Consider the following 24,069-nt stretch of genomic DNA (forward strand, 5'->3'; position numbering starts at 1 on the left):
CTTTGATCACTCTCCCTGGGAACTCTTCATAGCAGAAAGTCAAGTGTTTTATCTTTGTTGTATGACAATTCAACTCTGGAAAAGACCACGTGCTGCCAGCCAACACGGCTGTTTGCACCCTGAATATGCGGTGCGGAGAAGAAGAAAGCCTAATTTGAGCTCAATTCATCATGGCAAGATTGCCCTGCATTTATTGATAATTGCTTTTTTCCGTTTAAAGGGATGGCGTTTAAACCGTCAGTCGTGTAAACATGAGAGATGCAGCTGTTGCCGCAATTAACTTCTCACTTTCCCTAATGAAAGGATTAATCCGCCAGCAAATCTCTCGGCTTCCTTTCAAATGCCAAGACTCCATTCAGCTCGCTGCCAGTGGAAGAAAGGCGGCCCGTGTCGAACAAAATGGGACTATCTATAACCAGAGCCAAAAGTCACATTCATCGGCTCAGCCTAGTGTCACATCATCAGGGTCCCTTTACTGCTGTGGAACAAGAGAGACCCTTAACCAACTGCTGTTTGATGATTTCCTGGGTGCAGCCTCTGCAAGCGGCTGTTTTCGCAGGCAGGCCTCTCCACAGTGCCACGTCCGCCCCCCGCCTACCCGCCTTTTCTTCGCTCTCGATCCAGAGCTCGGATATCTGCACTCAGCCCTCCAAAAACACACCATCGCCTCTTGTCAGAATGGACGACAGGGAGTGCTTTACTTTCCACAGACAGTTGAAAGCCAGAAAGTGAATAGCTGTCTCCTGTTGGAATAAGATGTGTCTGGGCAGACAGGGGTGAATGACAGCCTGTTGAAAACGGAGGCGAACTTAGACTAAATCTTTGAAGCCATCGATCGGATGTATTGATCAGTTTCTTTTCTTTGCAGCGCAGAGACACAGGGACAGGTGTGGAGATGACCAGATAGATCAAATCCATAACAAATGCCAATCATCCTTCCTTTCCAGGTCTAGCCATCGATCAGAAAGAGGAAGCGCTTTTCGTCACTGTCAACGTTTACTCAAGCTTGGATTTTAGATGTTAAGTTTAGATTGTGAGCGCAGTCTGTTCACAGTGGCTTTCTACAAACAAACCAATAGCTCCAAACATAAAGTTATATGGTACGACAGCACTTTAATGAAGCACACCGTTATTTTCAGGCAGAGCACTTAAATCGTGCTTGTATTTGATGATTGGCATCAGGTGTTTCATACATGCTTCACCATCATTGACTCATCTATCAGCAGCGTCCAATCATATTCATCCAGGTGTACAGCATGGCAATTATAACCTGACACTTCTCACTATTATTCTTCTGATTCTTTCATGCCAGCACCGTCTGCTGCTGCAGCTCCCTCCACCACCGCAACCTCCTCCTCCTCACAGTATGTGCTATATTTTTGGTATTGTTCATTTAACTAAGATTTAATCTTAATGTGTGTTTATTAAGGGGAATTAGGCCCTCAAAGAGCAGAGCCTTTTCAGGCATATCTAATTTGGCAAATGGAAAACTCCTTGACATAAATGTGTATGACTAAACTGCTTCTTATGTGTATATAAACGTTCTCTGGTGAAACAAAGAGCATAAAGAAATAACTGATTATGATCACTATTAGGCGAGACTACCACTTGATTATGTGTTCAAAATAATGCCGAACAGCATTTAAAGATAAAGAGGAAAAAAAGAGGTGTCTTGTACCGTAAAATTACTGTTTGAACTCTAATTGATGAGGGAAAATCTCCACACTCACATGCTGATGCGCACATGTTCACGGTCAGCAGATGGATTAAATAGTAGTTTAACCTTCAAATTCATGTTCAAATCACATATTTATTATCATGAAATCCTGTGGTTGGTCTGCTTTGCTTTCACACCACAAACACCAGAGTCTGCTTGGAGGCGGACTGAAACCCATATTTTAAGCAGGTGTTGGACCAGTTGAAGTATCATCTCGTTATATTCCGGTACAGAATGCATCTGTTTTGTCCCGGCTGTTTGTTGGTATTTATGATGGAGGTTTCAGCTGCAGTCTTGGCCAATAAAGCTCATAATCACTTATTTCCTGGCGAGCTCAGAGCAGGTTCAGTAAAGTGAAGCATAACTTGCTGTCAGTCACCAGAATTAGATTTCCCCATGTGGGTCCATGTGGCGCTGCTGATGCAGGACGACAGTCCCTTCAAGACCATCCAATGAATGAGTTACCCTTTGGTCCATATAAATCCATGCTTACAACTCTTTGTAATAAGTCAGTGGGAACATGAACCGGACCAGAACTAAAAGGCAACAATGTATAATTTCTTTTCTTTGGTCCAGACCAAATGAACTGAACTACAGGTGTGAAAGTGACCTTAGCCTGGTTATTTAGCCCCCAGCAGAGTGTGACTGACAGCCTTCACACCAGCCCAAATTTGAACCGACCCAACAGGTTAGGTGTGAAAGCACCCTGAAAGATCATATTTAAACGTTGGATATGAGTCAGTTTTAAAAGGTGGCTAACCTCTCTCCTGCTATTATTACCTGAATTAACTAATTTATATGGCTTTACCCAACTCCATATCCTTGGTTATTAGTCTATTGATTGAAGAGCTCTGGCTAAAACAACCATTATTGGTCAGACCTTGAATGCTTGGTGTTAAGTGGCTGCTCTCTTGTTTAAATACTCATCTCTACGGCGGTGGACCCATAACAATTTAAATTCATTATTCTGTCTTATTTGTTTTGCTATTTTGGGATCTGTAGCCTATTTTCCTCATTTCTATTCAATTTGCATACATCATTGAAACAGTCTGTGTAGTGTGTGTTGTTTACCGAGGTAAGTATTGTAGGTTACAACTCTGAGACTGATTTTGTACAAAGGCCGCTACAGAGAAAAGGACTTTTATCTGAGAACAACACTGACTTTTTATTTATGCATTCTTGTGAGTTTGCGTCTTGTGCACGGTTTGTTCCGCTTGAGCTAAATTAAGTGAAATTTGAAGGGGGATTAAGTATCAGCCAGCGTGCAGATTCATAAACAGCTATCGTCTTGATCCTTGGCTTGTGGACCCCTTTATCTTTGTCATTACTAGTGTCTCTGTATCGCTGTCTATTTCTCCCACAATCCCTCCGTTATAATCTCAATTTAGAGCCCCCCCTCTGACCACAGCAGTAGCCAACTCATTTTAAAGCCCAAGATTACACAACTGCCCTTCTCCATATCTCAACCTCTTCATCTCTCACTCTTACTTCGCTAATCCAAGTATCTTATCTCTCAGCTTTGACTGTCTCCCAACTGTCCACCTAATTCTTTCCCTCTCTCTGTCTGTCTCTTCCACCCCCCCCCCCACCCTCACCCCTCTTCCTCGACTTTGCCTTTGTGCTCTCTACACCACCCCGTCTCTCCCCCTCTTTTCACATTTAGGGCTTCAGAATGAGTTTATTGGTATGACAGGCGATCATCAACAGAAGCTACAAAGCGTAATGGGTGCATGCACCCACACATACACGCTAGCATCCATAGTTCAGCATAAAGACATGCAGGCAGTGGGTGAACACACACACACACACACACACACACACACACACACACACACAGTCTCTTTCACAGCTGAATGAGCATTCACTCCCTGCGTGCTCCATTCTCTGTGTGTAAAGGAAGAGAGAAGGAGAAAAAGTGGCCAGCTCAGACCTCAGCAGATAGAAACTAATGACTGTCTGATTAATTCATTAGCCTGACACTTTATTGCCTGGCTGCTGGAGTCATAGCTGTTTACTTTTTTATTATAGACCGACCCTATATACACACTCTGCTCTTGACACGCTTTCTCTCTCTTGCTTTCTTTTTCACTTTGTCTCCACAGCCTAAGAAATAATAGCAAAAATGATGATGTTTTGAGCCAGCCAAAGCAAGATGATACTGTTCCGGAGTGCTCTTTGGCTGGCCCTCAGAGTCTAGTTTTTTCTCATCTCCATCAAATCCTTTGTCTTACTGACAATCTCCGGTCTCAGCTGGCCAACTGTTATGGAGGCAAAGACTTTTAATACTCTAATTTGGCTGAGGACAAGTTAAACCATGACCTATTCCCTTGCAGCCCTCTGTGAATTCAGATTGATCCACTGGCTGATCAGTGATTAGCTGGACACTTAATTCTATCTTTAGTCAAACCTGGGAAAAAAGTACTTTGCACTCCAGTTGGCCAAGGAGTTTGAAGAGCGAGATGAAAGAGCAACCGGCTGTCAGACAGGCTTTCCATCTCCAGGTTAGCTATCTTGGCGCACAAAAACGAGTTGTGCAAATGGATTTGAAAAGTCAAAATATGAACGAGTGGAGCAGAGAGAGCTGTCCTAAATGAGAACAGTCACCTGTGGGGAGTGATAAGAGCTGGCAGATGGATAGAGCGATAAATAGACAGATGGGTAGTTAGATGGATGGAGGGGGCTGATTTGCTGAGATGAAGAGGTTGGGAGAGAAGATGGGCAGATGAGGTAAAGAGATATGGTAGAAGACAGGCGAAACTTTATCCCTGTGCAAACGCTTTATGGCTCAGTCGTCTTTCAGGGTTTGTTTCGCCAGTCAGTCAGTCTTCTCTCTTTCTCCCTCCATCATTTGGCCTCTGTCTCCACCTTAAACCCCCTCCCCTCTTTTCTCTCCTCGCTGTCTTCGTCTCAGCCGCCACTGCACTCACGGGATATTTTTAATAGAATTAGGCTGCTCTTGTTATCAGTGGAGCGGGTAGCCACAGAGTGAGGCGAGATTGAAACAGCGATTTCCAATTTGAGATTGTGTCACACACATCTCCCTGTGCCCAGATAGCATCAACGAATCACCGCCACCATCTCTCTCACTCACTTTGTCCCTCTTTGGCTCTCTCTCCCCCTCTTTTAGACATCTCGCGCTGGATATTTCAGCCTCTCTCGGGCCTTCCGCACATGCAAGACTAACATCTAAATGCATACATGCTCCCTCTCTGTCGCTCTGGATTCACTGGCTTCTCTTGACAGTTTATCTCCTTGTCTCTTTTGCTCTCATCCGGGGCGCATGCAGAACACATCTCTCTTTTTCCTCCCAAGCCCTGTCCTCGGACTCACTTAGTACCTCCAAAAGCAGCTCCGCTTTCGCTCTTTTCTCTCCTTTTTTTACACTTTGTGTTCGTGTCTTTCCCACTCCTCCCACACTTGTTCATTCCTCATACCTCCAACTCTCCGTTCGCTTTCTCTCCTCTCGCATTATTTCACATCTCTCCTACCACACACTCCTACCTCTTCCTCCGCCCCCCTTCGCCAATTTCCGCCTCCCCTTCTCTTTTCATCTTGTCTGGTGTCACTCTCTCTATCAGCCATGAATATTTCTCCTCCCTCCATCCTTCATCCTCTGCTCCCTCTCCTCATCTTCTCTTCTCTTTTGCCTCAAGGTGTTGGATCCCTTTGACTTGTCTTGTCAGGTCTTTGGATTTCTGTCTTACCTCTAGAGATATATAGTGTGTGTGTTCATGCAGTACAGTCCTCATTGCTTGTGGCCGTGTGTGAGTTTGTGCACCAGCCTGTGTTTGAGAGGCGAGATTGATGTTGCTACTGCTGTGTGTGTGTGTGTGTGTGTGTGTGCATATGTGGGTGTTTGTCAGCTCCTTTACTGCTTCCCATGGCCAGAGGGTCTCATAATGCCACAACTCCACCTTTTGAAAAAGCTCGACAGAAGTGCTGCCTTAACACGCAGCCCTTCTTTAATATCCTCTTCCATTAGCCAAGCCAGCTGAGCAACCTTGATTCTCCCACTCCATTTTCTCCACGCTTATTCCTCTCCATGCCAGCATTTCTCTCATCACAATAATTGCCAAATCCACGATGTGTGAAAGTTTCCTATTACACACCCTCTCAACTTCTTTTTGGAGATGAATGCAAAATCTGGCCAGTGCTTGCTAAGATTTGACCCCTCCACTAAGAAGTGTGTCTGTCTCCTTGGGTCCCACCTCCTCTTTTCTCTCCCTCATAAATGGAATAAACTTGGACATCTTTGTGGACTTTTGTTGCTGTGCTGAAGAGTGTAGTCTATGCTAGGCAGCACAAAATTAAAATGGAACAGAAGGACATGTTTAAGGTCTTTGTTGTCAGTAGATTGTGTACATAAATGAATGGATAAATGAAGCATCATATAGGCAGAAAGCCCACTCAGGTTTTTTGAATTATTCAAACAACTAACTTCTATAATGTAGGCATGGGCAAGCTGTATACACCCACATGCATGCACTGATGTACATGTGCGCATGCAGCTGCGGAAACAAATTAAGTGGTCTCCTTTCTTTCATTTGCTCAGCTATACTTTAAACAGCATTTGCTAAAGGCTGTAGTTGGATATACTTTCATGTGTGTAAAAGTCCCCTAAAGCTTATCATCAGTGGATAATAAGAAGTGGAAAGTATTTTAATGTCAATTGTCAAACGCCCACATGAGGTTGTATGCCTCCCGTGAGCTACAGTATGGCAAAGCTCTGGCGCTAGTAGTATGTTTTTAGATTTCACTTCTGAGCTGGTTCACGTGTTTGGGGAGGCAAGCACTGCTCTGAGATTAAAACTATTTTTCGCTTAATTGCATTCGGATGTCCACTGGATAAAGTCACTTTTTACCCTAAAGATTGCTTGAGGCTTTTAATCAAGTCGAGGGAGAGTCGAGAAAAGGCAATGGGGTTCTGGGCCAATAAAAAAACAGATAAGCAACAATCTCTGCTTCCTTTAAAACTAGTGTACTTTTATGTTTCTGACCGTGTGTGCATGTGTATGCCCGTATTACAAAGTGATGCTTCGGACAGAGCTTTTCATTTATTCTAAAGAGTTCAAATCCCAATGGCTTTTTCATTTCTTTTAACATTTGCACACATTCATAACCAAAATTAGCTTATTTTTCTGTGTTACATATTTGAAACTGTTCGTTAACAACTGAAACCAAATACAAACTGCACGTAACTGTTTATACCTGCTGTAGTGTAAATGATGGGCCTTATTTCCATGTAATTGCCAGCAATGGTGGCTTTGCAGCCATTCTGACACTTCTGTAGTTCATTTTACCTAGTGGTACATGTCGTACCTGTCAGACATTCCTGATACCTCCGCCTTGGAGACTGACGTGAATGGTTTTTCCAACTTGGCTACTTGTAATTACATTCAGAATGATATGATGTGAACTCAGCATAAGTACAGAGCTGGAGTCAGTATACCAGAAATAGCTGTTTTTACATTCATATTTCTGTTTCTGGCTGAAACAGACGGAATACAACGTTTTAATCAGTAGGTTTAATCGTGTCGGTAGGTGGCTGTTTCCCCCCTGCCTCCATACGCTAAGCTACGCTAAACAAATCCTGACTCCAGCTCTGTAATGTTACGGACGCACAGACAAGAGATTGTTATCGATCAAGTATAACATTTTTTCCCTTGGGATGAATAAAGTTCTACCTTTTCTTCTCATCTCAGTCTCAGAATGAAAGAAAAAAGGCGCATTTGGCAAAATGATTCTTTCCTACATAAATGTTGCAATTTGATGTACCAGAGTTAGCTTAAAGCTAATTTGCATCAGCAGTCCCTTGGTAGGTCACTATGAAAACATACACCCAATGACTTACGACACTAAACAGACAGGACACTTAATGTGATCATATACACACATACTGTATACACACACACACACATACACACTAATATACTAAAGTGAGCTGTTTAGTGATGAATGATGAGCTTCTGATGGGAGTGATTTGATTACACCGGTTGTTTGTCCTCGAATGTCTTACCCTCCACCTCTCTGTCTCTCTCTGTCCTCTCCCCCCTCCCACCGCAGCAATCCATTTCCCTCTGAAAGTGACACTTTAAAAGGTTGATAGCTCTTTGGCCAAGTCTTAGAGCCTCAGATCGATGGTTGGCAGAGAGCGGCGTTGAGGTACAGCGCGTGTCTCGCGTCTCCAGACACGGGAATTGAAGTCAACACACCAGGTGAAGATGCTTTTCGATTTGTTGCCACCACATGATCCTCGGGTCCCTGTAGACGGGAAATGGACGACCGGTAACATTTTTTTTTAGCTTTTTCCGCCCGTGCTCTGAAACCAGCCGGGGTCGTGTTGTTTGAATGGAAGATAGACGAATTGGAGTGGAGTTCACACCACTGTACAGATTAAGGGACACATATACACAGACAGAACACAGCAAAAAGACAGTCTCATGAAAATTCATAGTTCCAGAAATGTTTAATTACACAGGACAATGTTTATGGGTAAAACCCACCACAAAATCTCTGGATGTGTTTCTTTTTTTGCCAAGAAAGTTCCCCTCCAACATTCTTTCCCCTACTATTTCTTATTGCTATCAAATTCTTCCCTGAAACATTATTTTGCAATCAGAGTGCTCATTCTGGCTCCTATAATTACTCTACCTCTTCTGTTCAGCTCACTGCTCCTGAACAAAGTAGCAGTGAAAATGGAACCCATTTTTATGTTGACAATGGCTGCTGAGGTGTGCAGCTGATTGCGAGGAGCTGAAGATGAGGAAGCCATGCAGAGACGTCTGGCTGTGCTCAGCCTGCAGCCTGTGTGTCTCTACCCAACCCTGTGGTTACCAGTGATCTATCCACACCACCTGGCTCCAGTTCAGCTCCCGCTGAGCCCCTCAGAGGAGGATCTCCAGCCTGGCAATGCTGCTTCCCTCCCCAAAGCAGCCTGGGCTTGGCCTCCGTATGTAGCCAGACTGGCCTTGGGGGAGCCGAGAGCTGTGGAGCAGGGATGGATAACTATCCAGGGTTAAAGCCCACCTTGAGGTGCAATAAGCAGCATGGGAGCGGGGTAGCAAAGGCCCCCTGGAGGTATGGAAAAGGGAGTGTAGCCAGAGCAGTCAGCCAAGCCTGTTTCCACATTGGCTCTTTACACCCCAGGGCCTGTCACATGATCAAACCATGGAATCAGGGACAAGTAGAAGGGAGAGTTAAAAAAAACCCCACACAGACACGAGAGACACGTTTCCCCATTAGAGACACAATGTCCCCAACTCTGCAGCTTTATTCTGAGATTCACAAGTAGAGTATCAGCAGCAGTGTAAAATGGCAGAGTTGAGATCAGGCTGTGTTAAAGTGTGAACAGTATAAATATTCATCAGTTAGTGAGCAGCAGTGTAGAGGAGCGGCAATAAAGGATCTCAGAGGGGAAACTGAGATTTTCTTTTTTACATCCTCACTGCAATGAAACGGGGTATTACTGTGTCAGAACATTTGCTCCTCTACACTGTCATCCCTGTAACTATAGGTTAAATCTATAACCACCTCTTGCCATAACTCTTACAGACCAGACTGGTAGCTTTGTGAAGCCCTTTATGTGCTCAGTTTATCACAAGTCCACAGAGGGAAAACGCAGGCTTTTAGTCCACTTTTATACAGCCGGATGATGCTCCGCCTCCTGCCGGTGACCCCCCGCAGGCGTTGGATTGTGACCCAGCATGCTGGGCCTCTGGGCCTCTCTTCTCTTCTCCTTCCTCTGAGTGCGCTCTCCTCCTATCTCTCCATCTCCCTGAGTCTTTATCGCAAAAAACACAGCACACCACATTTTAATCATGCCCCCAAATAGAAGACACTTTTCCAATTAATGGAACTGCCGTCGTGATGCACTGTGACTCTGTGAAGCCGCAATGCGCAATCGGCCCAATAAGCCACCGCCGCCGCTTGATGTATGACCGCCTCACAAGTTTTGAATGTGAACAACATGATTTTTGAAATAGAGAAATCCGTAGTGAATGAAAGGCTATTGGTGAGGCAGCAAAGAGGGGAAAGTGAATAAGTAATGCTCCGGTGAAGCTGCTGAGTAGCCAACAGTGGATGCTGTTGGTTGTACTGGGCAGATCTCAGGCATGAATGTGTGGAATTGTATGAATGTGAAGCAGGGTATTACTAAAAAAAGCCTGCACGCTCAGCAAAAAGCTGCCCCGGATAAATAATAAAGGGTCAGAAGCTGTTGTCATCACTCTAGATCGTGTCATTTAAAATCAGAATCTATTGATAGGTCATTCGGTCGCACAGCACACAGCCAGTTATCCTTCCCAGACAGCCGTTGACTTATTTCCAACAAGTGAATGACTTTAAAGGGGGCTTTGAGCTCCTATTCCTGGCACCATAAACAGTGAAAGGAAGTTTAGCAATAAATGGAAGCGTTGCAGCATTTCACTTGCTTCTGTATTGGCGCTTTATTTCAGGGATATATTTCCCAGTGTGTATTTATAACTCTGGGCTCATTCCAGCTTAGACAGGGACCTATCACTTTTCCCAGAGACACAGCCCACAAACACACAGCGGTGGTGGGGGAGACATAGTGTTGTGTGTGTGTGCGTGATTATATTTGGGTGAGAAGACATAGTATACGCTATGAGTCATTTGTACTTGAGTGCAAATGTATGTGTGTTATAAAAGAGGGGCATTCAATTTAAGCCCCTCGTGTATGCGTGCGCACACCCACAAGAGCAATAACATTCAAATGGCAGACACCCTCATGCTGCAGCTCTTTATGCAACTTGTGCACTACACAGCTTGCCTCCTTGTGGCTTCATATATTAACTTGCCCTCCCACTCCATCAATCAGCTTGACACCAATCAGCGTGAATCCGCTATGCGTAACATGTTTATGAAACAAAATAATTTTTCTATTGCCTCACTAGTCTCAGAAATATGTTGAGCATTTTATACCTGGCTCTCCTTGAAGGCACACTCCTTCGAACAGAATTAAGAGGGAAATGGCTTCTCTCCCGCACTGACAGGGAAGGTTGAACAGGTGTATTAACCAGAGGTAATTGAATGTAGAAGTAACAGTGCACAGTTTAGCGTGGGGATTAACCCTTGCACCTCTGCTCTCTCAACCAAGCTCTGGTAAAGAGGCTGGTGGAGTCCGGCTAGTTGGCTGCAGTACAGCTCCCCCACGATAAGAGGAAGTTGTTGTGCTGGTCTGGAAATATTTAGAGTTTGGGGCCTGAGAGACTGCCATAGTTCAACTCAGTTCGTTGCTATTTATCATGAGTGATGGGTGGGGAGTGAAAAAAGCACCTTTCTGCGTGAGCAATGGAGCTGTCTTATTACCCACAGTTAGGAAACCAAGTGAGTGCTTACTAGAGTTCTTTTCTGAAAAAGACAGAAATGAGTGCTGGCAATTCATCCCTGTTTTTATTTCCAGCATATTTTACTCTTCTAGGGAGATTTCATTATTTTGAAGGAATCAGACAGCATAGAAGAGATGTAAAAATTATAACAAAAAAAGTGCAGATGTTGGATTTAATCTTGACTTGTTCCTTGATGAAACAGCATGCTGATTTGGTGCAGCCTTGACTTGGAACCCATTTTACAACTATTTTTTATTATAACATTGAATCTGACAGGCAAAAGCAGATATAACCTTATCACGCTAAGGTCAGGATCTTTTCAGTATTCCACAAGCATTTCAACTCTTTGATTCTTTTTTTTTTTTTTTTTTTTTAGTCTCCAAAACTTTGTGAACTTTAATGGCGGCGGTGTGGCTCCCGGAAGGTCATGCGGGGAGACGTATGCGAATTGTCGTCCCGATGGAGATGTCAGAAACTGCCATACATTTAGCCGGTAATTGGTTTTAGAGCATAATAAAGGGGTTGGGTCAAGATCGCATGAGCTGAGTTTAGCCAGTAGAAGGAGGAGAGTATACATAGCAGGCCAAGGTCAAAGGAAAGGTAGGAGAATTCACATTTACCCGCTGTGAGGCTACGCAAATAATCAAGAGGACAAGAACAGAAATAGAAAAGAAAAGAAGGGAGGGAGAGGGAAGAGGCAGAGGGGCTGTGAATGAGAACAGAAGTGAAAAGTACTCTAATTGCTCCAATGGGAATTTGTCTTACACATGAGTAGGTTCGGCAATACATAAAGCAAAGTCAACAAGACGAGAAAATGGGAGGAGAGAAGAGTAGAAGGAACCAGAAAGAGGATGGAGGCGGGGCGCGATGGAGACAGATAAAGAGAGACAAAGTAAGAGAGACAGAGAGTAAGAGGACTACTATGTCTCCATTTCCACGGAACCACAAACCGAGCTAGTTTCCACCAATTACATCCATGTCAGTGTGCGTCCTGGATTCAAAATGCAACAACAGCCTGGAGGGGCCTTCACTCTCCTGGTACACGCTTAACATCTCTCCCTGCCTGCCACTCCAGCATTCTTTGCTTCATACACACACACACACACACACACACACATATCCACCCACACGTGCAGACACTGTGTACGCACATATCACGCTCACACGCATAATAATCTCATCACTCCTTCTAGCTTTGTCTCTCTTTGTCACCCACACACACTCACTCACACACCCACCTACCAACCAGCCAAACACATTCCAAACCAGCATCCCCTAACACACACACACACACATACTTAGGCACACACAAATCTCCTCTGTCACTTCCCTCCACTGTCTTCCAATTCCATTTCTCTCACTCTCTTCACCTCAGGCTCTCCATCCATCCATCCACCCCCTACTTGTCTCATTCTGTCTGCACACAAACACACATGCGCTGCTGCCTGTATGTGTTTGTGCGTGTGTGCCCTCCTCTCCTCTCAGATGATAGTAATAAGGCCGGTGATTGCCGGAGATGGAGAAGAGGGATGGCGCCTATTGATGATCGTGCCTGTGTCAGCCTGGCAGCAAGCTAGACGTAGGGCCTTCATTATTAGTGCTAACAATAACAGCAACACTTGGGCCTTAATTGAATGAAAAAGGCTGCTGGCAGTCTGCCTTTCGATCTGGAGGTGGGTGGGAGAGTTGGACAAGAAAGGATGGACAGGGGTTGGGAGTGATGGCGAGGCAGAAAGGAAGAAAGATGATGACATAGAAGCTGGGTGATGCCTACAGTGAGGGAGGGAGTGTAAATGCACAGAGAGACGGAGAAGGAAAAAAAAAACAGGGAGACATGAGGTGAAGTGCAAAGTGTGAAAGGCAGAGGCCCAGAGAGTGCTCTGGAAGGAGCGTGACGAGGCGCGGGAGAGAAGCGTGGACAATTAGGACATTATTATTGAGTGGCGTGATGAATAAATAATTGACAACATTCTGTTTGAGTGGGGAAGAAGGGAAAAAATGTGGGTTATAAAGCAGGAGAGGGAAGCACAGAGAAGGAAATATAGGCACAGATAAAAAATATAGGCAGGATTTTAAAAGGTTGGTTCATCCAAATCCCAATTTCCGAAAAAAAAACCTCTGCATATTCTCACATCACCATGTAGATAGTTATTATTTTATTTGCAAAGGTTTTGAGATTTCTGCTTCTTGCCCAATACAATGGAGGTGAATGGAATTTCATTTGTGGTGCTCACAACACTGAAAAATCTAAAATGTATTATGAACCTTTCCTTTGTTGTTTTGATTCTTTTTCATGTTAGTTTGCGATCTTGATGCTTAGATCAGGATGAGTACTCTACAAGGGTGGGTTAGGTATAAATATGTGCCAGTTTTGTCTGAACGTGGTCTGGGTAGGAAGGGGTTGCTTTCTTCAAAGAAGAAAAATTACAAAATTAGAGAGAATAGGGGAAACATTTTTCTTTGAGGAATTGCTCTTTATATTTTTAACTCTTTTTCAATAAAAAAAGCATTTAATAATTCAACAGCAACATCTCTTTCTGAAATCAGTGACCCAGTTGAGGCCCTGTCACACCAGAAAGTAGCACAGCAAAATTAGTCCGTTCTTGCTTGCGAAATATGTGGTGCTAGAGGCTTGGTGACGTAGTGGCTACTTGCAAGGCCAGGCAAACTGCTGTACCTGGCAAGCTAACGGCTACACGCTAGCAAGATGGGAACATGCTAGCGCTAATCACATTAGCTTCTTTTTTATTTTTCTCGTTAGCAACCAAGCTAAGCTCACACAGTTTATTCAAAACACGTATTTGTACCTTTGACTCCCGTCTCATAACTGTCTGCAAACCATTACTGTTTTGTGGAGTAGTTTATACTATTATACAGAGGAGGGTTAAATATAAGTGGATGCTACTACAAAGCTAATAAGCTTCCTTCACGTTGGACTTTCCAGCTCTCCTTCCCTAAGGTCAGCACTGTCTAGACAGCTTGCTATTGGTCAAATTGCAAATTCACGTGGCAAAGTTCACCAGTGGAACCCCACGTGAAGAATATGTACAGATTTACCCCTGCGAGGGAATCCACTGATTGTGGCAAATCCATTGACATAAACTGAAAAATGTTGCCATTTTAAATGCTGGTGTGACGGGGCCTTTAGTCTGGATAATCCATAGACCTCACTGGCAACTTCTTCTGTAGAAAGTAATCCAGATAAAAACAGTAGTCCAAATAAGAACAGTTCACAGTGAGGTTTGTTGATTATCCAGACAAGTTCCTGGATGAAAAGTTGAAAACTGTGGCACACAAAACTAAAGTTATCTACATGACTACTTGAGGTCAGTGAGTAATTTCGCTGATTGTGTGGATACATTTTTATGATGAAAGTGGTGTATGATGAAGGGATTTTTTTCTGCTCTCAGGACACATCATGTTTGTACTGGTCTAAGAGTACTTTTATTTAGTGTTTGTGCAGGTGTGGATCTACATCTCAGTGTTTTCATGGCTCTTTTTATCACTGTGAATTTGTAAGTCAACATGAGATGGCAGTCAATCTGTGCCTTGCTCTTTTTGACAGACTTGATTTAGCAGCGCAATGGTGCTGCATCCAAAGCTGCTAATCAAATTGTCACGGCGCGCCGCAAACATGCTAACTACGCAATGAGACAGGTCCAAGGATCAAGCTAACGACATCATCACTCATGTTAATAACACAACATGCTTTTCCGATGCCTTTCTCTCTCTGCTGGCATTAAAAAGACAGAAAAAAAACAATACAGATGAAAAATCAATTTTTGCATCTGCACCTTGTTTCCACTCCATCGTGGAAGAAGGAATTTATTAATCAGGGTCAAATCACGCTCTGCCTGACATAAAAAAAGAGAAGGAGAGAAGGGAAGAAGGAAATGGAAATGAGGTTGTAAGAAAGAGGGGAATAAGGAGAATAGGGCTCTGATGAAGCAAATGTGTAAAAAAGGAGGAGAGACCAGACCAGAGGTAGGGGGCTGAATATTGATAAGATAGCGATAATGTCTGGAACTGAAGAAAGGGAGAAAATAAGAGAGTAGCAAAGAGACAGACAGGTGCATCGGCCAGCACCTGAGGTGGCTTAATGACAGAAGGAAGCTCTCTGGTGGCGACTGCAGCAGCTGCCCTGAATTTTTTATAGCTGGCTTCACAGTGAGATGGCTGAGAGACACCATGCTATGTCTCACCCATGTTCCTCTGAGACCAGCCTTTCATTAGCCGTCCCCCGACCCGAGGTGAAAGCGGCGGAGGAGACGAAGTCAGAAGGAAATAAAAGTCGAAATTGTTTTGAGAATGGGGGCCAAAAGAAAGTTAATACTGAGGAAGTTGTTAGTGTATTTATGGTCCTCTGAAAAATAATAGCATTCGGTCTTTGCTGTTGGGAGCTGTTATGATGGATCTTGGGTAATGGAGTTTTGATGGATGAGTGGTGTCTGGCCAGTGGACCCCAGCACTGGCCAGACAGTGTAGGGTGAGTACAAGTGACTCCACTACGTTGATATCTGACCACCAGAAATGACAGCATCTCCTGCTTCTGGCGCTCTACCCACCATGTTTAATTCTCTAGCTAAATTGTTTAGGTATGTAATATTGAATATCCCATAACCTTTTATAAGTGCTATAAAACGACTGCAAACCCTCAGAGACAAAACCACAGAGGAGCCTCTGAAATCCACTTTCCCTATGATCTCAAACATCCAGAAATTCCCTTTTGGCCCCCCTCCTTTAAAGACTGCAATTAGGCGAGGTAAAATGATAATGTTTTCGTCTTTAGCATCCCTTTGGTAAACATTGCCGTTAGGATCAATTAACCAGCGGCTAATGAGCAAAGAGGGGGTCTGCCTCAATATTGCACCATTGTTCATTGGCGATTTTTAATTAATGGGTTTTGAAGTAAAAATCGCAAAAGTTTTTAATTGTTTTTCTTTTCGAGTGAGGGGAGGGAGGGGGGACGAGATCAGAGTGTTAATTATAAAGTAGGGGCTTTAAAAGTGAGGAGGATTTAGACTTTTAATTAAAGAGGAATTTGATGCGACCAACAGACTGAGTTCAATTGCCACACAATCCCCTGTTATTCTTCCTCGCCCCTCTTCTTTCTATCTTCCTGCCTTCCCTTCTGTTTCGTAGCCTTCCATCTTCTGCCACTCATCTTGCTCTCTCCCCACCCCTGTATGGTGTTGATGTCTCCCTCCTTGCAGGGTGTTGCTATCAGGAGCCGGATTAGGGACTTTGAGAGCGCTGCTCTCAAATGGTGAAGATGAGGCCTGGGTGGAGAGGAGAAGGAGGGCAAAAGGGACGGCTCAGTCACTCCATCGGATTTCCAAGATTGAATTAGTGAGCTTTAGACAAATCAGAGCCCTTTTGGACATGTTCACAATGTTGCTTTCTCCATTTCCCCTCTTTTCTTCTCTTTCCATCTCTTCCTCTCACAGCTTTTCTTCCTCCTCCTCCCTCTGTCTCTCCATCTCTCCTCCTCCTCCTCGTCTGCTCTCCCTTAATAGCGCATAAGATTGTTTTCATAGCAGTGATAAATTAGGCTGAAGTGATTAGCGTGGTGTGAAACGTGATTACATACTGTAGCTTTGCTGATTTGTCGAACAGATGCCCTCTACCAGCTAGACTTTGGTACGTTACAGTGTTAAACTTCGTCTCCCCCACAGCTGGAGATCCCAGCAGACGTATACAGGTTAATTGCCTTGATTGTGGATATAGCTCCACCATACCGCCGGGAATGCAACCTGCAGTCCATTTGTTATTGCGGTAGCTGTTAGCAGTCGCGCACATGATTCACGCCTACACACACACACACACACATGCATAAAAAAGCCTGTTTGCAATCCAGTCTTTACATAAATGAGGGAGGACTGAAAAATAGTACCAGTTGGGATGCAGCAATGAGGTGGGATGTTTTGGTGTTGAGTCATGATGCCGTCAGTTTTGACTTCAAAAATTGATGACAAAGTTGTTAAAATTAGAATGTAAGAACACAATATTTGACAATCATCAGGATTAATGGGCATGTGGCATAACTTCCATCGGCAGCAGTAGGATGTGAGATATTTTCGAGGAGCCACATCAGCAGGGGCGGAATAACATGAAAGAATAATAACCAGAGAAATGGCTGACCTCCTGTTGTCTCACCGCTTCCACCCGTGTTGCTGTGATTACGCCAATCACTGTCATTAGCATTCCCTGCGATTAATGTGATTTCTCATGCTTTGTTGCATGCATGCTAATGACTAGCACCCAGCTCCCTTCTTGTTTCAGCAGCACACACTATCCACAGCTTAACCCAGGTCCTCAAGCTGTACTGTATTAATACATGCCTTGCAGCCGGCAAATCCACTCCTGATTAAGGCAACAACCTGACCCAGCATTAATCTACGCCGTAATCAGCCCATATCCATTTTAGCTCAGTGTGATTCTCATCTCTCATCCATCGTTCTCTGTCCTTAACTCATCTCATTTCTCCTGTTTCTCGTTTTTTCCCCAGAAAAGGGCAGAAAAGCGGAGGAGGAGTTGGGATAACCAAACATCATTCTCTCCCCTCATCCCTATATCTTTTTAACTTTGTTGCTTCTCATCACGTGCATGCTCTTCTTATCTGTTTATCCCGCTCTCACTAATCTTTTTTTTTTTTTTACCTGTTTCCATCCCTTGCTCTCTGCATTAATGGCTTTTGTTGCCTTTATCAGACTCTCTTTAACATTGCCTTTGTGACCATCTGAGCATGCTGACATTAGCATTTAGCTCAAAGCACTGTTGTGCCTATAAGTACAGCCTCAGAGAGCAGCTAGCATGGCTGTATACTCTGTCTTGTTAAAATGCAGCAGCTCACAGTTCAGCATGGAATGTTTTTTCATTGGCACTCTTAGTGTTAAGGTCGGGACTGAAAAGCAATTTTTCTTCAGCCTTGCTTTCTTTAGTCTACTTGAACTGTTTTCTTGAGGTTCAGTATGTCCAGCCTGGACTGCTGCTTTTTGTTTTTTTTGATCCTGAAGGCTCACTCGACGCAGGATAGCATTCATTATGATTATGCTGCCTCGATAGAGAAATAGTGGAATTAATATTCATTTGTCGCTCTCTGTCCACTGGGACTCTAAAATGTAAATGGGTGTGCTCTCTGTGCGGCACACAGACTCATGTACATGAGTCTAATCAAAGTGCGATTCAAAGTGAAAGTGCATGGCGCTACTTTGAAACTTAGTGAGTTAGTCAGCCATGTAGCTTGGCGTATATGGCCTTTATTCTTGTCGAATGTAACACTGTAGTTATTAGTAAGATCTGGAAGTCAAAATGATGCAGCGCTGTAGAGACAATCCGACATGAGGAGCATTTAGTGCACAGGGATGTTCTTTTCCCTCTGTAGCACTTGTGGCCAAGGCGTTTCGCTAATTAAGTGGAGGAGTTTTTTTAGTCACAAATGACTTTTATTGGCACAACTTGGAGAAAAAAAGACAACATATTTAGATTTTTAAAAGCGCACCTAATTATACTGGTGGTTGCTCATGCATTGCATTTGTTGCTGTGCTTCTCCTGAGCTCAGTCTGTGCTTTTAAGTAAAATGTTCCACTGTGGGTTTGAAGTTGAAAATAACATCAGGTGCGCATTAGACAAAATGAGTGTGTCCCCTCCCCACACACACACACACACACACTGTGACACAGAACCTTGTGCATGGTGAAAGATTAGAACACAAAATCGTACATAATGTGTTTCTAATCACAACATGATTTGGACGTGCCACAATGAACCAAAGAATGAAAAGATATATTTTTGGATTTGTGAGGTGATGTGCTGAAGGGGACAGTTTCCACTCCTGGCCTTTAACTTTGCAGTTTATTAATTCCTCTCTGTGGTGCTGTAGCCTGTCAACAGTGTACACTGTTGCCTCTGTTGATGGTTGTGAAGTGCTTTCTGAGCTCTGAAGGGTAGAGGGGGAGTCTGAGTGCAATCGAGTACAATCAGCAAAACTCTGAGCTGAAAAGGTTAAAAATGAAAAGCTGCTTTTGAAAAATGGGACACATTCAAACGTGTAATAAATGTGCACTTTTCAATAGAAAACATTTTGGATTTTAATGCTGAATTAAATATGACCTTAACTACAAGTATTTTGGGGCTTTCTGACTCCTTCAAGTTATACGTCGGATAGCGGGTGTTAACATCTGCTTTCCCTCAGAGTTTGTGCCCACGATGAACAGCGAGGAGGTAAGGACACGGCTCAGGGTTAACAGGCTGAGTTGAATGCAAAAGTCTCATGAGCCTTTTGAAGACTGAGTGAGAAAAAAAATCTGAGAGCAAGAGGTGGAAATGGAAAGAGAAGGCGAGGGAGAGAGAAAGAGACACAAGGGCAAAGCAGAAATGACCTCTGCAGTTTTGTTGATGACATGAAGCAGAATGAGAGGAGAGATGAGAGAAAAGAGAGGAGACAAACTGAGTAAGAAGGAGGATTAAGAAAGCAGCTGGTGAGGATGAGCAGGGGGAGAGAGAGAGAGAGAGAGAGAGAGAGAGAGAGAGAGAGAGAGAGAGAGAGAGAGAGAGATGTGGAGAAAGAAGAAGGTAGAGGGAAGTAGAAGAAGGGGAGGTGCAAGAGATTGATGAGGGAGAGTGAGAAACTAATTCTCACTTCACTCTGGGCTGGAAGATTAAGGAAGATTAGAGCGATAGAGTGAGGGAAGGAGAGAGATGGGGTGATAACTTCTACCACATGCCACAGAAAGATCTTTGAATGCCTAATACCCAGAGAGAGAGAGACACAGAAAGAGAGACAGGGGGAGATTATGAAACAGAGTGAGAGGTAAAAAAACATACAGAGTGGATGCGCACGGAAGGAGGAAAGAGACAAAGAGCTGGAGTGACAAGACGATGGATAGATAAGGACAGGAGCAAATCAGGCTCAGAGGGGTCCTAATAGTAGTGATCCGTGAGCATATAAATGTCCTTTATATTAGAGGCCATTTCAACCAGTGTGCAGTAATCCATGTCATGGGAGCAGATACAAAATCCAGGTCATCTATATACCTCTCCAGCACTCGCTTTCACTGAGACTTCCCATTGGGATTCATTCTCTTGTACTGTGCAATTCTGTGTGACGGTATCCTTTACATTCTGTTCTTTTACTTGCAAAAAGGGAAACCTATTTTCCATTCCCTGCCACTGACATCTATTTATTCACATTCTTGACTGTTGGTGCAAAATTTCAACAGACACAGCTATAGGCTGCCGTACATTTTTTAGGGAGAAAGGGGTGATGGAATGAATGCGAAAAGCGCACATAGACATACATGAGCGCATAACGCAGACGTATACGCGCCTGCACACACACACACGCACACAATCAGTTGTCTTTGACAAATGTATGTGTCTACACACTCCAGCACACGCCTGCTGCCACAGAAGTTTCTGTAGGAAACAAGGAGGGAAAGAAAGAGAGGGGAAAAGAGAGGGAGAGCGCTGCAGTGGCAGACTCAATCCGTCATGCAGGATTACAGTGTAAGCTTCTCCACGGCCATAGATGCGGTTTTTATGGGAGAAACACAGGGCTTTTCTAAACGCAGCGGCCCCTGCTATACCATATTCATATATCCATATTAGAGACAAAAGCAGAGGGCAGGGAAGGCTGGAGGGGAGTCTCCCCCTGCGGTCTTTGCTCTCTGATGGCTGCTATCGCTATCCCCAATGCTGGGAAAATGGGGTTTCCAGGGGACAGGTTGGAGGGCGACCTCAGCGCCCACCTCGGTGCTCTCATACGCTGGAGGTGGGATCATTACTGCATCTACGCCGAGGAAGAGGCGACCTTGGACGGCGACAAGAGACTCGCAGTTCTGTTTCTTTTTGATGCTGGGATTGGTGCGATGCGATCGTGTGTGTTTGAGAGGATATTTCTGCTTGTGTGTGTCTTGTAGTGTGTGTCTGTGTGTGAATATATATATATATATATATATATATATATATATATATATACTCCCAGTGCTGGAGTGGCGCCAGAACATCCCAAACATTACACAGCATGAATGCGCCCCATGGAAAAAATCGCCCTGAAAATATAACACTGCCAAACTTTGATCTCCTGCATCGCCCTGCAACATACCACGGAGACAGGCGAACGCAGCTTGGAAATCTTCCCTCAATACACACCCACAGCCTTGTTGCACTTCTCTGAACTAGCATGGAAGAGGGTACCAATAAAAACAATGCTGCCACAAATATAGTTGTAAAGTTAAAAAAGGGAGGATAGTGAACTGCTTGCCCCCGTAGCAGAGGCTATCGTTTCTGCTGACGACTGCCCCGCTCAAAAGCTGCACTGCTGAGGCTTTACTGGATGTTGCACAACATCTTGCTGCACAAAGCACTCAGTTTTAATTTCCACATCCTTTATCCGATCCTCACCCAAGGTGGCCCTGCGCTATAACCTGCCAGAGATAGCGACTTAAACATGCTGCAATCTGCTCTGTCTCTCTGAGCTGCTGGAAAATAAACAAAACAACAAACTGACCCAAATAGAGAGAGACAAAAGCGAAATGAATTTGAGATCGGGGCGACGTCATTAGAATTACAAAAATATACTGTCAGATATGGTGCAGAAGCAGGAGAGGACCTAGGGAGCATGAAAGTCATTCAAAGAGGGGAGGGGGCTATATGCTAATAAGGCTGGGATGAGGGGGATTAAAAGCTGTGACAGTACAGGCTTCCGGGCCCACGTGTTCACACAACTTTCCAGCGCAGCAGAGGCGTGAATGCAGCAGGTTACGATAAGGCAGCAGGACGCAACAACATCCTTGGGATAGATAGTTCTGACAAAACACAGATAAAGAGTCAGTTTTGCCGTGTTCTGTTTTTGATTTGGTAGAGCAGCGGTTCTGGCAAGAGTGGGCCAGGGGCCTCCAGGGGAGGGAGCCATTGGACATAAGTGAAATTTAAAATTTAATGAATGAATTATGTGAATGAGTGTTATATATCGGTGTATCCCAGCCTTTTGGATGGTGACTCCTTAGCTTCATGTCTATGAGTTGTGAGCAATTCAATCAAAGAGTGACTTCCCTTTTGGACAATTGCATTTTAGTGAGTTTTAGAGGCCTCTTAGATTAATCCTGTGGCCCATTGTGTGGTCCCAACTCCCAGGCTGGTGTCATTGCTATACTGTATAGATGGCTGGGCTGTGGTGCAATGCTTTTCAAAAACCAGTTCAGGTTTAGAGGGAGAAGTGGCTCCAAACAGAAGCTTTCTGTTCCTGTAGGTTTTTAGCCATGCTAGCAGCAGGGCTCTAGAGATAGCAATGTCAGTCAGTCAGCCAGCAGTTTAGTCGGTTGGTTGTTCTGTTGGTCAGTAACTGGGTAAGTCGGTCTACTGCTTTGGTCCAAACTGAAATATCTGGACAAGTAATGGATAGATAACCATCAAACTTTGTACAGACATTCACGGTCCCCAGAGGATGAATCTCTGACTTTGGTGCTACTCCTGACTTTTCTATAATCATGACACATTTGGTTCAGAGTAAACCATTTTTGCCTGAACCGCTTCGCCGAAAGGCTGGGGTATGCTTGTAACGAACTAGTTAATACGAGGTGCTGTTCTGAATGGCTCACTTTGTCATAGAAGAAGAATGAAAAAAAGAGCTTAAGAGAGAAGTTCAAATCCTGTCTTCTTTTTCACCTCTGCACACATGGCCAGTCGCTGCGTGAAGAGGACGTCCTTGTCAGATTGCTGGTTCTGAAAGTTACAAAAATAGTTGGACGCAGCCCACCCCAATTCAGATGTTGGGAAGGTGTGGGGGGTTTGATGATCGGACAAGAACTTTATAAAAAAAGCACACTGATGCCTGAAGTAAGAAGAAGATGCTAGCATGGCTGTAGACTTTTTACAGTGCCTGGTAGGCAACTATGTGTTAAATACGTTTTGTAGCTGGAAAGATCGCTTAAGATTTGTCAAGTTTGCAGTCATTTAAAACATATACCAAATATACGCAGAAATATACCAAAAATCGTGGTAGTACCATGAAATCTAAACCAAACACTTTCTCCGATTCAGAATCAACCCAGAATATTAAACACCTGTTTTTTTGCAACTAGTCCCACCAAAGCAAAACCCTGAACACCTGTGGAGAACACATTCACAGAAAGTTTTCAGTGCACAGCAGAGGCTTATTGATTCTATCAGACGTCCATTAAAAGTAAGTCTGCTCGATCTTTTCTCTCGCCGCCTGCCTGGATGGGAGATGAACATGAAAAAGATCCTTAAATGTGAATTGAGGAGAGAATGGGGGCAGATTAAGGTGGAATATTGAGTGTCATTATTCACTCTCCTTCTTGGCCAATAGCCTTGGTGCTATTCTACAACCACCACAGCCATCTCCTCCCTGGCAATGCATCACATTTTATCACCGACAACCTTGGGTGTGTTGTGTTTATTCATCTCTGAAATGAACCTCTCCCACCTCCCCGTGTCCTCTCCACCAGCCTCTTGTCCAGCCTCTTTGCCTCTCGAAAGGAACACCCTTGAAAGGTAAACACCTGAGGTGGTGGAAAAGGGTGTCATGAATTCAACTTCAAAACATCTTCAAGTGCTGTGCAGTAAAGCGCCTCTCTCCTACTAAAGTACTAACTTTATTAACCTGATCTGTAATGCTTTGTGGCTTACAGAGATGATAAGTGAGCATACTCCGAGCTTATGCCAAAAGGCTCTTTTAGTAGGTAATTTTCTTACAGTCTTTCTCTGACAGCTTGCATGAAAAATTCTGTCTTTTCTCATTCTTTCGCACACATCTTGGTACACACTTATACATACTATTCACACACACATCTTTGGGGAGACAAAGTCCATCTGCAATTCCCGAGGACTTTTGCTGAAATGTCAGCCTGTGTGTTGAAAGGATCAGATAGCTTTTTGATGTTGCACATGCAGTCAGGCGGAAGAGGAAGAGAGACAGGCTTGATAGGCATCAGGTGTAATTTTGGTAACTGCTGTGGCAGCTGATGACTCACCATTCAGAAA

General features: G+C 44.0%; 1 protein-coding gene across 1 annotated transcript in view; it reads left to right on the top strand.

Moving 5' to 3' along the window:
- LOC122886503 overlaps window positions 1-24,069 on the top strand; it is a 132,805-nt gene that overhangs the window by 16,313 nt on the left and 92,423 nt on the right. Inside the window, 1 exon segment of the mRNA XM_044218798.1 lies at window positions 7,781-7,932. The gene's annotated coding sequence lies outside the window, so the exon portion shown is untranslated.

This window comes from Siniperca chuatsi, linkage group LG13 (genome assembly GCF_020085105.1).
Source record: "Siniperca chuatsi isolate FFG_IHB_CAS linkage group LG13, ASM2008510v1, whole genome shotgun sequence".
NCBI lineage: Eukaryota > Metazoa > Chordata > Actinopteri > Centrarchiformes > Sinipercidae > Siniperca > Siniperca chuatsi.